Raw genomic sequence first — 11,109 nt, forward strand, 5'->3', positions numbered from 1 at the left:
AGCTCACTCAAAATTATTATATTTAAGAAATATATTTCATTAAAGGCCTTTAATTGCACCACATTTGACCATATTTATGAAGATGTAAACATTCAAATGTGATTTTGATGGTTGAATTTAAATTTGTTTTTTACTTTGTAAGTGTTTACAGGACAAACTGAAGAAAATGCATAATGGCTGAAACTGTTCATAGTTGGCTTCCCTCACTAAAGAAACAATAAAATACATCCAGTCAGGTCGATTTCCACATAGCGTATTTATCTGTCTGAATTAAAGGAGCTGCTCTCAGCAAATCAGGACCCACTACTGTGATAACTCGAAGAGTAACGCTGGCTGAAAACCTTGTTTCTGCTGACCTTTAACATCCTTACTTGCAGCAGTGGTGTAAAGGTGTGCTCCAGGGTGTGTTGGTACACTGTGACATCACTGTTGGCGGTGGTTACAGGTGCAACAGAGCAAACCTCTGGCCAACTGCTGGGTGGGGTAGAAAGTGAAACATACTTGAAACTGTCAACCAGAGGCAGTGATGCTCAGCTTTTCAGCCTGGTACATCATCGCAGCACATGAATTTGTTCCATTTGCTGAAGATAACCACAAAAAGAGGACTTCTTAGATTTCTTTATGCAATTTAAATTTCAGTTACTTGAGCAAGAGTAACAAGGTCTCATGTACGGTTAATCTTTCAGTGTTTTCTATTTATGTTGTTGATTTGTGATCTTGTTGTGATCTTGTTGCTGTGGCAATCAGTTTGTTTTTGTTTTGGGAAAAGAAAGTCTGGACGGGTGAAGAAAAAGGCTGGCACATCCTTTTGCTAAAACAGAGGAGTTTCAAGGAGTATCCTCACTTGTCAGACAGATGATGGAAGCTGACAAAGAAATTGATTTCCTTTATCTCAGGATGTCTGACAATCTGCTCCATCAACATTTGTACGTACATCAATCACTGACTGCACTGTGCTGACACCAGCCTTATGGATGTTTCTGTTCAACTTCCTACCATTTTTACTTGATTAGGTGATATCTTGTTGACATTTTGTCCTGAAAATGCCACAAGGGGAAACATCAAATAACGTCCAGAATCAATTTGGAGGGGGGCATGAATGTGGGCAGGCATTTCATTGCATAATATTGACATTTCTACTGAATAAGGGGCAACTCTGTGTTGAGGTTGGCACTAGAATAAGTGGTCTAAATGGTCCCCTGTATTCTCCAGCTATTTGCTAACTCTGCTATTTGCTGCTGCGGTGGGTTAAAGCTTTCTCCCTACTGGAAATAGTTTATATTTCCAGAGCAGTTGTAGAAATTTGCTTGTGTGAGGTTCATTTGTAGTTTAGTTTGGGAGCGAAGGGACACCTGTGGTCAGTTTGATGCTGTCATCCATGGCAAACTACAGAGGACACGCTGATGAGTATCTGTCTGCAGTGGCTCCTCCCCTGCCAAGTGCAGAGATTGTAGCTTAACCGCTCTCTGAAGAAGTCTACAGCAGCCAAGGCTGAGCTTTAATGAGGCCAAAGGCGATATGACTGAACATCCTGCAGCCTTCATCCATCAGGACAGCAGCAGACCTGAGGCTTCTGATGTCCGTCTGAGCAGCAGAAGAAGCAGAGTCCCTCCTCCTGTCCTTTCAAATGACTTTAGTGTTTCCTTGTTGAAGTGGAAATATGAAATGTCACAGAGTGTGGTGTGCAAGCTTGAAAATGTCAGACATACAGCAGCTTGGCACACATGTATCTGCTAGAAGCTGGGAGGAGATTAAAGGAGAATCAAGAATAATTTTGTTAACAATAACTGGAAGAAATCTGCAGAGGGCTATTAGGTGGTGCAGACATTTCTTACTTGAAACCCATTTAAGAATCAAAGCTCTTAAACTGGGGCAGCATATTTTGTTCTCAAGACAGCAATGTGAATGCCAAAGCAGTTTTGTTATTTCTGCATCCTGCATAGTGAAGTTTCATTCTTCATTCTTCTTCTGTTGCTCACCCTGAGGTTTCTCTCAATTTTTCCTTGTTAAAGGTTTTTCCTTAGTCGATGTGAGGGTCGAAGGGCAGGGGATGTTGCTATGATGTTATGTAAAGCCCTTCGAGACAAACTGCTTGTAAAAATGGCCTATATAAATAAAGTTGTCTTGTCTTCATTCTTCTTTCTGTTGGCTCTCTGCTCTGATAGGCCATTCAAAACCTCTTTTGAAATGAAACATTGTTACTATGAGCTATGCCCAAGTGTCAGCATCGTAAACTAGACTCAGTTGTTCTTTTTCTTATCTTAATGCTATAGACCAACGAGAAAAGGAACTTAATGGCACTGTAGAGTAATTCTGAAGACACAATTTTTTAGTTTAAGGTAACAAATGACATAAATTGGCAGTAAGACTGAACACAGATATCTGAAGGAATTTTTCAGGGAATAATCCAATATTTCTCCCTGACAGCAACATCCTGCTGTTGTAAAATTCTGTACTATTTATTTCCTGTGAAGGTTTTCCTGGCATTGAGGAGAGTTCAGCATGTACTACAGAAAAATAAGATAAAATAATTTCACCTGTGTGGATGTTGGTGGATGTTATTGTCCCACAAATTTCTAAATCCAACATCTTTTTTGTGATTACTGGTCCAGAATTGCTTATATTTGAAAAAAAAATCTGGAAGTAATTATCAGTTAGTATCAACTTTCAAGATCACAAATTGACACTTTAAAAAGGCACACAAATAGTTTGTGTTTTCTTTGGAAGTTGCTGTTCTTGCTGTCCCCTGCTGCTCCACAGTCAGTGTCCCTGACTCAAGGCTAATGCATGCATTGTCTGGGTAGGGGGGGGGGGGTGGAGCATTGAGGTGTGGTGGCCTCCTCCAAGGTGAGTCCACCTGAGTGAGGAGGACGAAGAACTAACTATTGAACTCATCAGGACAGTCATGAATATGGATGCTCTCATGCTGTCCTGCTGCCATAAAACATCCTGTTGGTGAAAGTAAAGAATGAAACTGATGGACATGAAGCAGTTTGTATGAAGGTCTGGAAGGTCTGGAAGTCTGCAGTAACATTGGGTGCTCACTAATGAGGCACCTCACTATGACTGTGATCCTTTAGTTCTTCTCCCAACACTCTTGCCTAACAAAAAAAGTAAGAAGAAAAATACCAGCTGAGATATTTTATTTCTTAAGGATAAGGTATAGCTTTGATATGTATGATGCATGTCTTCAATTGGTTATCACACTCCCACATGAAAAAACAATAAATCAAAAAGAGTTCAGACACAAGCCTGATGATTTTCAAGTGACCTTCTTAAAATGTCCTAAAGATAAATTGACAAATATTGATAATTGATAAAGTGAAAAAAGAGGTTTTACTTCTCATTGCATTGCTTTTATTTTGTTGTTGTATTTTTTAATATAGTGTTGACCCTTTTTCCTGAAATTGAAAATGAATCATTGATGATGAGAGTGTCTTTATATGATGATCATTCCAACTTTCACAAACAAAGAAAAAACTGCCCACACATGATCAGACAATAATCTTTGTGTCACTAAGGCCTGTTTATTATTTTCTTTGGATTATGGGAAAATACTTTTAGATCATTTTTAATAAAAATCAATGATATCCTCTGTGTCCTTCCGTTATTGTCAGATTTATTTTAAGATGTAAGTGTGGGTTTCCATGAATCCAGGGCAGCTTTAACACCAGTGTCAGGTATGTCTTTATCACCGGGTTCAGGTGATTGACACCGAGGTGCATATCTATATTACTATTATTGGAAGAAGAGGGTTGTGGTATATTGCAGGATATTTCCTCCGATCCACCCAGTACCAGCAGGTCATAAAGGCTTCATGGCTAAGCCACAGAGGCCCGGCTAAGGTAGAGGAAGTCTGTCTGAGCTGAAGTCTTCATCAAATTGGAGTTTCCATTTTCCTTCCCCGTTAAATCCCTAAAGCAGTGCCACGGTGGATCCATTTCACACCTGGAAATAGTTTCCTCAGTGTGTGGGTTCACAACGGGCTTACAGGCAGGCAGAGGAGGCACGAGACATTTAAGCCTCCATCAAATAATGGCTTTGTAATTTCACAGCAAACAGCTGCGTCAAGCCAATCTCAGCCACTGCCTGTCTCTGATTTTATCTTCTCAGGTCTCTCCTCGCTCTCCTTGTCTTCCCGTCTGTTTTCCCCTACAGACGTTGCCCTCTATCTCTCTCTGTTTCTCGAGCCACCTCTATCTCTGACAGCAACAGACTCTATTAGCTGTGATTGGTTACAGTTCACAGCCATGAAATGATCCATGGAAAAAGAAAAAACACCAAATTTGAACAACTCACATTAATTGTAATGTGAAATCTGCTGTACCTGTGAATGTGGCATCCGGTAAGTAAGCTGATGGAGTCACTTCAAATAAATCTTTGCTATTAATCTATAAATATTGTTTGGTTAAAGGAGAAAAGTGAGGAGTGTACAAAAACGTAGACCTGTCTTGTGTAGCACTGACTCAGAAGTCTGCCCTCTATGGACCATGTGGAGCCAGATACTGTACATGGGTCAGAAATGCTCCTCCACGCAAACCAGACATAGGTATCATTATATCATACAAAAGACAGCTTTTCCAACAGGAAATAGCTTTGTTCAAACAATGCAAAGGGCAGCCCTTTCTCGGCAGCCAGGTCAGTGGCCCTTTGCCTCAAAGTACACTGTAGGAGTAGCATTTCTGGAGGTGCCTGGCTTGTATAGGAGCATCAAGAGCAAGATAAGTCAAGCACAGGAAGAAGCTTTTTTTATAGCTTTTTAGCTTTTTTACAGAATTTATACAACTAGTTTTTGTGCCTAAACTGAACCAATCTGTGACTCTTTCACAACATTAATAACAGTTGAAAAGTTGCTGTGTTTGAGTTGGTAGTGAGAATGTGTTGCAAAGTGATGAGTTGTTGCCAATGTGAGACACGAAATACAACCCCAGAGGTCTAGTGTGAGAACCCAATCCATGCACATTTGAAGGCTGTGAGATCTCTGGAAAGTTCTCACTTTGGTAACTCTTGCAGCGTTGGAAAGTTGTCACCATAGCAATCAATTAACTTAAAACAAGAGAAGAACTGTACAAACACATTTTCTTTCCAAAGTAAGCATGCTTACCTGCAAGATAACATTCCATTGAAGTAAAAGCTGTTCCACGTTCAGAGGCGTTTCATGTAAGGTTTAAGTTGGTCGGTGGCGAGATACAAAAATGCTTCCTGGAAGGCAGAACGACTTCAGAATTCCCTCCCCCACATGACAATGTCAGATTACAGGGAGAAGTATCTGACCTTTTCCGTAACTCTAAGAAAGCGACAATCCGACATTCACACCCATTTCACACCACGACTGACCTGCTGTGCGAACCTGAGACAGGGTTCAGGGTTTGAACTCCTCTCTTTAGCTCTGTTTGTGTCTTCCTTCAATAAGCAAATATACAAAACACAAGGACATTAAGAGACATCCTCATAACTTTGACAAAACCTGTGCAGCATTCAGGAAACACACTGAAATACAGCCGACACAACCGAATAAATAAATGTGCAACTATGTTGGGTCATAAACTGTAGCAACAAGCATGCCCAAACAGTGTTGAGCACTGATGTCCTCTGGAAACACTGCTGTTGTTTTTCCTCTAATGTGTTGTGTTATGTTGTGTGTATTGTTTTTGTATTTGGTTCTATTTGCTACACACCAGAAACTGAACCCAGGCTGAACACGTTATTGGTAATTGCATTTGTGTTGTCTGCTGTTACAGTAACAGGTTTGTTAGCAGCTTCAAAAATGGAGTGAGAAATGAATGATGCATCACCAGCAGCAGCTCTTCAACAGTGTTAAAGTGTTTTAGTGGGGATTTTTCCTTTAAGTCTTCCATCTGCTAGGACAGAAATTTTCAGAGATGCAAAAATATTATTACCATAATTAAACACTTCATAGAGATTAAGTGTTGAAGCAAAGAGATATTCTATTTATTTACAGACTGGAGTGTGTGTGAAGTGTGTGTGCGTGTGTGTGTGTGTGTGTGTGTGTGTGTGTGTGTGTGTGTGTGTGTGTGTGTGTGTGTGAAAAAGAGGGAGAGAGAGAGAGAGAGAGTGAGTAATTCATGAACTTCTGAGGGTGGAGCGCGTGGGAGATTTAGTGATGATTTAGTGCAAGCAGTCAGTGTGGAGAAGTGGAAATGTTTTCCTAAGGCTCACAGCACTTAACAGCCACAGGTTACATTTACAAATACACACACACACACACAACAACACTCACATAAACACACCTGACTTTCCCACCCGCTGGAGTGCAGCAATAATGAAGTGCAGATTGAAAAGCATTTGACATAAGGAACCTGGCAATTATGTGCATTCGCACACAGACAACTGTACATTTACCACAGCATGTACTGTAACTATACTGCATTTGTAGCTGTGGGATATTATAAACAGATCACAGCATGCCTGGATTAGACGTGACACCACTAACGGTGATGACAAATATACTGGGGACGAAAGAGATGCTTAACTTTTCCACTGTCAACATATTTTAGTGCCTCCTCTGCTCCTGGGCACTTCCACCTGTAATCGTCTTTCATCGCTCCAGCTCACTGCTAAAGGCCTGACCGGCCTCTTAAAGGGAAAATCCACCATTAAACACTCACAACAGGAGCTGCTTTTGAGTTTGATAACAGCAAATGTTCAGTGAATGTTTATGTGTTTATGTCAGGTTAAAACTATTCGTCCATTGTAGTATGAGCATTGATCAGATGTGAAACACTGTGACAGGAGAGGCCCAGAAGTAGCTTATTGAGCGGACCTTCCCCTAAATGTATACAACTGTAAAATATAAAAAAATAAAAATACATGTTAACACAAATGAAACAGGAGACACAACAAACCAAATCATTCACCTGGTTTCCTCTGAATCCCCAGAGGAGCCCCTACATGGCAGTGTCTAGATGCACAATCGTCTACCCTTCAGTTCTAAAAGAATGTGGTGGTGCAAGCTAGAACTTGTCAAAATGTAACCTTTGCATTGTACAAAGGCAAAATATTGTACATAACGTACAGGTCAGCAAGCACGCCGATCGGCTAATGCTGCTGGGGCGCTCATCAAAACAGTCAAATCTATGAATAGAACTGTAACATGCTGGCAGTTACGTTAAAACCCCACTACTGACTGTAGTTGATTCGGCTTATGAGGAGTTTGTTTTTAGCTGGTTCTGCCTGTTACAGAATAGTAACACAAAACATTAAATTATATTTAGGTCATTGATGTGGTTTGACTACAAGGTAAGCAATGGTAGCAATTACGGTAAGCCATCTTGGAATCACGCATGAACACAAGAATAACAAGCAGCTTAATTCCTGTTCTTTCGGTTCTGCCAACATTGTGTGAATGCAGCATAAAACAGAGTCAGTGATCACAGGCGGTTCACACTTTGCTTTTTGTGTTGATTTTGTCTGTTTCCTATGTGCACACTGTGAAAGGCTTGGGCTGAAATTAACAAGATGACACAAATCTGGTTTCATGAACGTTTGCCATCATTGCATTCCACTGTAGGTCTGCATTTCAAGAGAAAAAACGTACAAATAATTTGTCTTTGCTTGTCCCATTTCAAACAATCTCCACTGTGGCTATGAAACTAAGCTTTATTTCAGCTGAATTTACTTCTGGCAGAATCCCACAATGCGCTGTGGCCCATTCCTGCATTTAATGGTGCATTTAAGTGGTCCTTGTCAAATTGCAAAGTCAGAAACCATCACACAACCAGATCGTATTTACCAGGTATTTGTCTTCAGGTAGTCATCAGCATTTGTAAATATATCACATGAAGTGGACCAATCCAAAGCCATTAGTGGTTGTAAATAATGGAATCCAGGCAATTTGTTCAGCCTGGACATGTTGTTAGTCATTTTCAGGTACACATAAGTGATTCCAGGGATAAAGTTACAGTGGATACTGGATTTCAATCAGGAGAGACTTTATCTGAGTGAGTGAATAATATTTTTCTTTCCACGCAGGCTTAAAAGTCTTTGGTGATGATGCCATTGTGATGTCATCATATTTTGAGAGGAGAAGCCCTGAGTTTTACTATTGTTATTACCTGATTACATGAGGAGGGCCATGCAACGACCTGCCGATGGAGATCAGGCAGTCCAGTTCTGTTTCTGTGTATAATATAGTGCTTTTGACTTTAACATTTGACAAAGAGCACCCAAATACATTTGGTTATTTTATTTGTAAAGAAGGTGCAGATTCACCCTTCAGGTCTTCTGTCAACCTCTTAGTTTGATTTATTATAATAAGAGAATCTTATTCAGATGGTTGACTGAAAGCAGTTTCAACAAATGTCAAATAAGAAAACAAGAAACTCCTGGAATGCACTGAACAACGCAAACTGATCAGAATGATCTGAGGGTGAAATTGACTTCCTCAATGTGGATACCTATTTTTATTTACATATGGGTTTATAGACCACTGGTTTGCCTGCTGGTGTGTAAAATTAACCTGAAAATGTTTTTGCATCATAAAATTTGTTTCTGGGTGTTACTTCTCAATCAAAATGCACAATGAGCACAGCCTCTCGGTGGCCAGAGGCAATTCCTGAATAATTTAGACTTTAAACAGCCTGATTCCACTTCTATCACCTCATCACAGATTCAGTCACGGAAGCAGGTCACCAACCTTCATCTATAATCCACAAAGAGGGTTTCCCCATCCATTAACACCCTCACTGCTGAAAACATGCAGGGCTTTAAAACCCACACAAATTACATGGACGGGGGTGAATATATGTTTGTGGAGGAGGAGGATGTTGTTGTTGGGGGATATGATTGTGTTGGGTTATATTCAAATAGGATTTCGTTCCCATATGTTTAAGCAGAACTGCAGGTCCTTTTCATGTAGACATTTTTTAAGGTCTTTCCCATCACCCTGACCGAACTCTCATCAGTCTCTTCACTTTAAAGCTACTTTGTTCTCACTTGATTGGGTGCATTTCAACACAACAAACCACTTTAATGCACAAACCTCAGCCCTGAAGCTCACTGCATCCACTAAAAACATTTTTATTATGACTTATGAATAATGACTCTTGCAGCCTGTAATTATGACCTCTGGTATCTGGTAGTTCTGAGAAAACAATTTTATGAAATATAAAATAAAGATGTCATGACCATGAAAGAAATATCAAATTGTGTTCATCCTACCATATGAGATTTGTTTTATTATTTATATATGGGAGGTTTAAAGAGTTATAATTAGCAGTGATTGTAAATACAAGAAGACCTCCTTACTGTGGTAGAGTGGGTTATTCTGCTCATCTCATGTTCTTAAAGATCATGTTGGCACAACTAAAAGTTGCTTTATCAAAACAAATATTGTGTAGTAAGTAAGTGTAAGTGTAGTAAGAGAGGAGGCAGTGAACTTGTTGGCACTTCAGAAAGACAAAGAGGCCACTTCAGGCCTATGTGCTTATTCAAGATAAATCACAGCTCACTGTAATAGTTGGGAAGTTGACTCACAGAGAACATTAACAGCACTTAAACTGACAAATTGACATACAGCGTTTGCTTGATAAAAATGAAACACAGTATGTTAACTGTAACAAGAGCTACCAGCTAGCTCACCTTTAGTGTTTTCCTCACTCGCTTCCAATTGGATAACACAAACCCAGTGTGAGGCTGAGTGACCCTGACACTGAAAAGTCTCATTACCAGGCGGTAATGAAGTGAACTGGAAACACCTCAAAACATGTCTATAGAAACAAGGGATTTCATTCAGCTTACAAGCGCATCATGTTCCAGCCATCCATTTTCTATACCGCTTATCTGTCAGGGTGGAGCCTATCCCAGCTGACTACGGGCGAGAGGCGGGGTTCACTCTGGACCGGTCGCCAGTCAATCGCAGGGCTAACACACAAAGACAGACAACCACACACTCACACCTAGGGGGCAATGTAGAGTAGCCAATTAATCTAATGTGCATGTTTTTGAGATTGTGGGAGGAAGCCGGAGTACCTGGCGAAAACCCACGCAGACACAGACCGGAATTCAAACCTGAAACCTTCTTGCTGGGAGGCGACAGCCCGTGTGTCATGCTGACGATTAAAAAATATTGTTCTATCGAAAGGACACTAAAAGCTAAGAGTAAAGAAAAGTACAAATAAAAGTCAGGATGTGTGACCTAAAGAAAGACGAAAACTAAACAACATCACCACTCTAACAGAAGCCCTGGTGGTGTATATGTGGTGTGCATTTAGGTTTGGATGGAAAACTGGGCTGGTTGAAGCAAATATTTCGAGATGAAGTAATGAAAGGCTGTCCTTGTACAGACATGGAAGCTGTTCTGTTTTTAGCAGTAGTGTTGGACTGGATGTGGCTGCTGCTGTGTCACATTGCTATAATAAGAACAAAGAAATTTGTCAAATATTTTTGTTTACAAAATCAAGATTATTCCTGCTGGAGCTTCAGATGGTAAGTCAGGGGTTTACCAAAAGCAGTGGGTTACATCTTGTGTATACCACGAATATCTGTCAGTCCGTTCCATCTGTCAAGCTATTTTACCAAAGTGGTTGACTAACCGACTTACTGACCTCAGCTATCTTTATTATTAGAGCCACTCCTCTAGTGTGACAGCAGCAAATCTTATACAGCAACACAGTTCAATTTAGTTCTGCTCTTTAATATAGTAAAACTAAATTGGCAGAAGTGATCGTGATAACTGAGCCTCGGAAATACTTTTGCAATGAAATAGCAGTGGAAGGAGTGAAAAGAAAAATTAGAAATCAGAAAGTTAAATTTAAATACTTTTATTGAATCACTAGGCAAAATTGCGATGTGGACAGCAGATCACATCTGGATCAGGTCTAGAACAGGGTCTGGTGTTATATCCATCTGACGGTTGAACGACTGTTTCAGGTAGTTGGTGAAAGAGTCGTCCAGTAAGACGTTTGTGAGCGCAATTAAGACAGAAAAGTAAAACAAAGTCAAATTCAGCCTGATTATCAGGATAGAAACACAAAGACAGTTAGATCAAAATGGACTGGTTGGAATATAATGATGTAAATAGAGGATTCAGGATAAAAAAGTATCAGACATGTGCTTTAAAATCTGTAAAACGACAGTTTTAAATACATG

Source organism: Scatophagus argus, chromosome 1 (assembly GCF_020382885.2).
Source record: "Scatophagus argus isolate fScaArg1 chromosome 1, fScaArg1.pri, whole genome shotgun sequence".
In the NCBI taxonomy this organism is placed as follows: domain Eukaryota; kingdom Metazoa; phylum Chordata; class Actinopteri; family Scatophagidae; genus Scatophagus; species Scatophagus argus.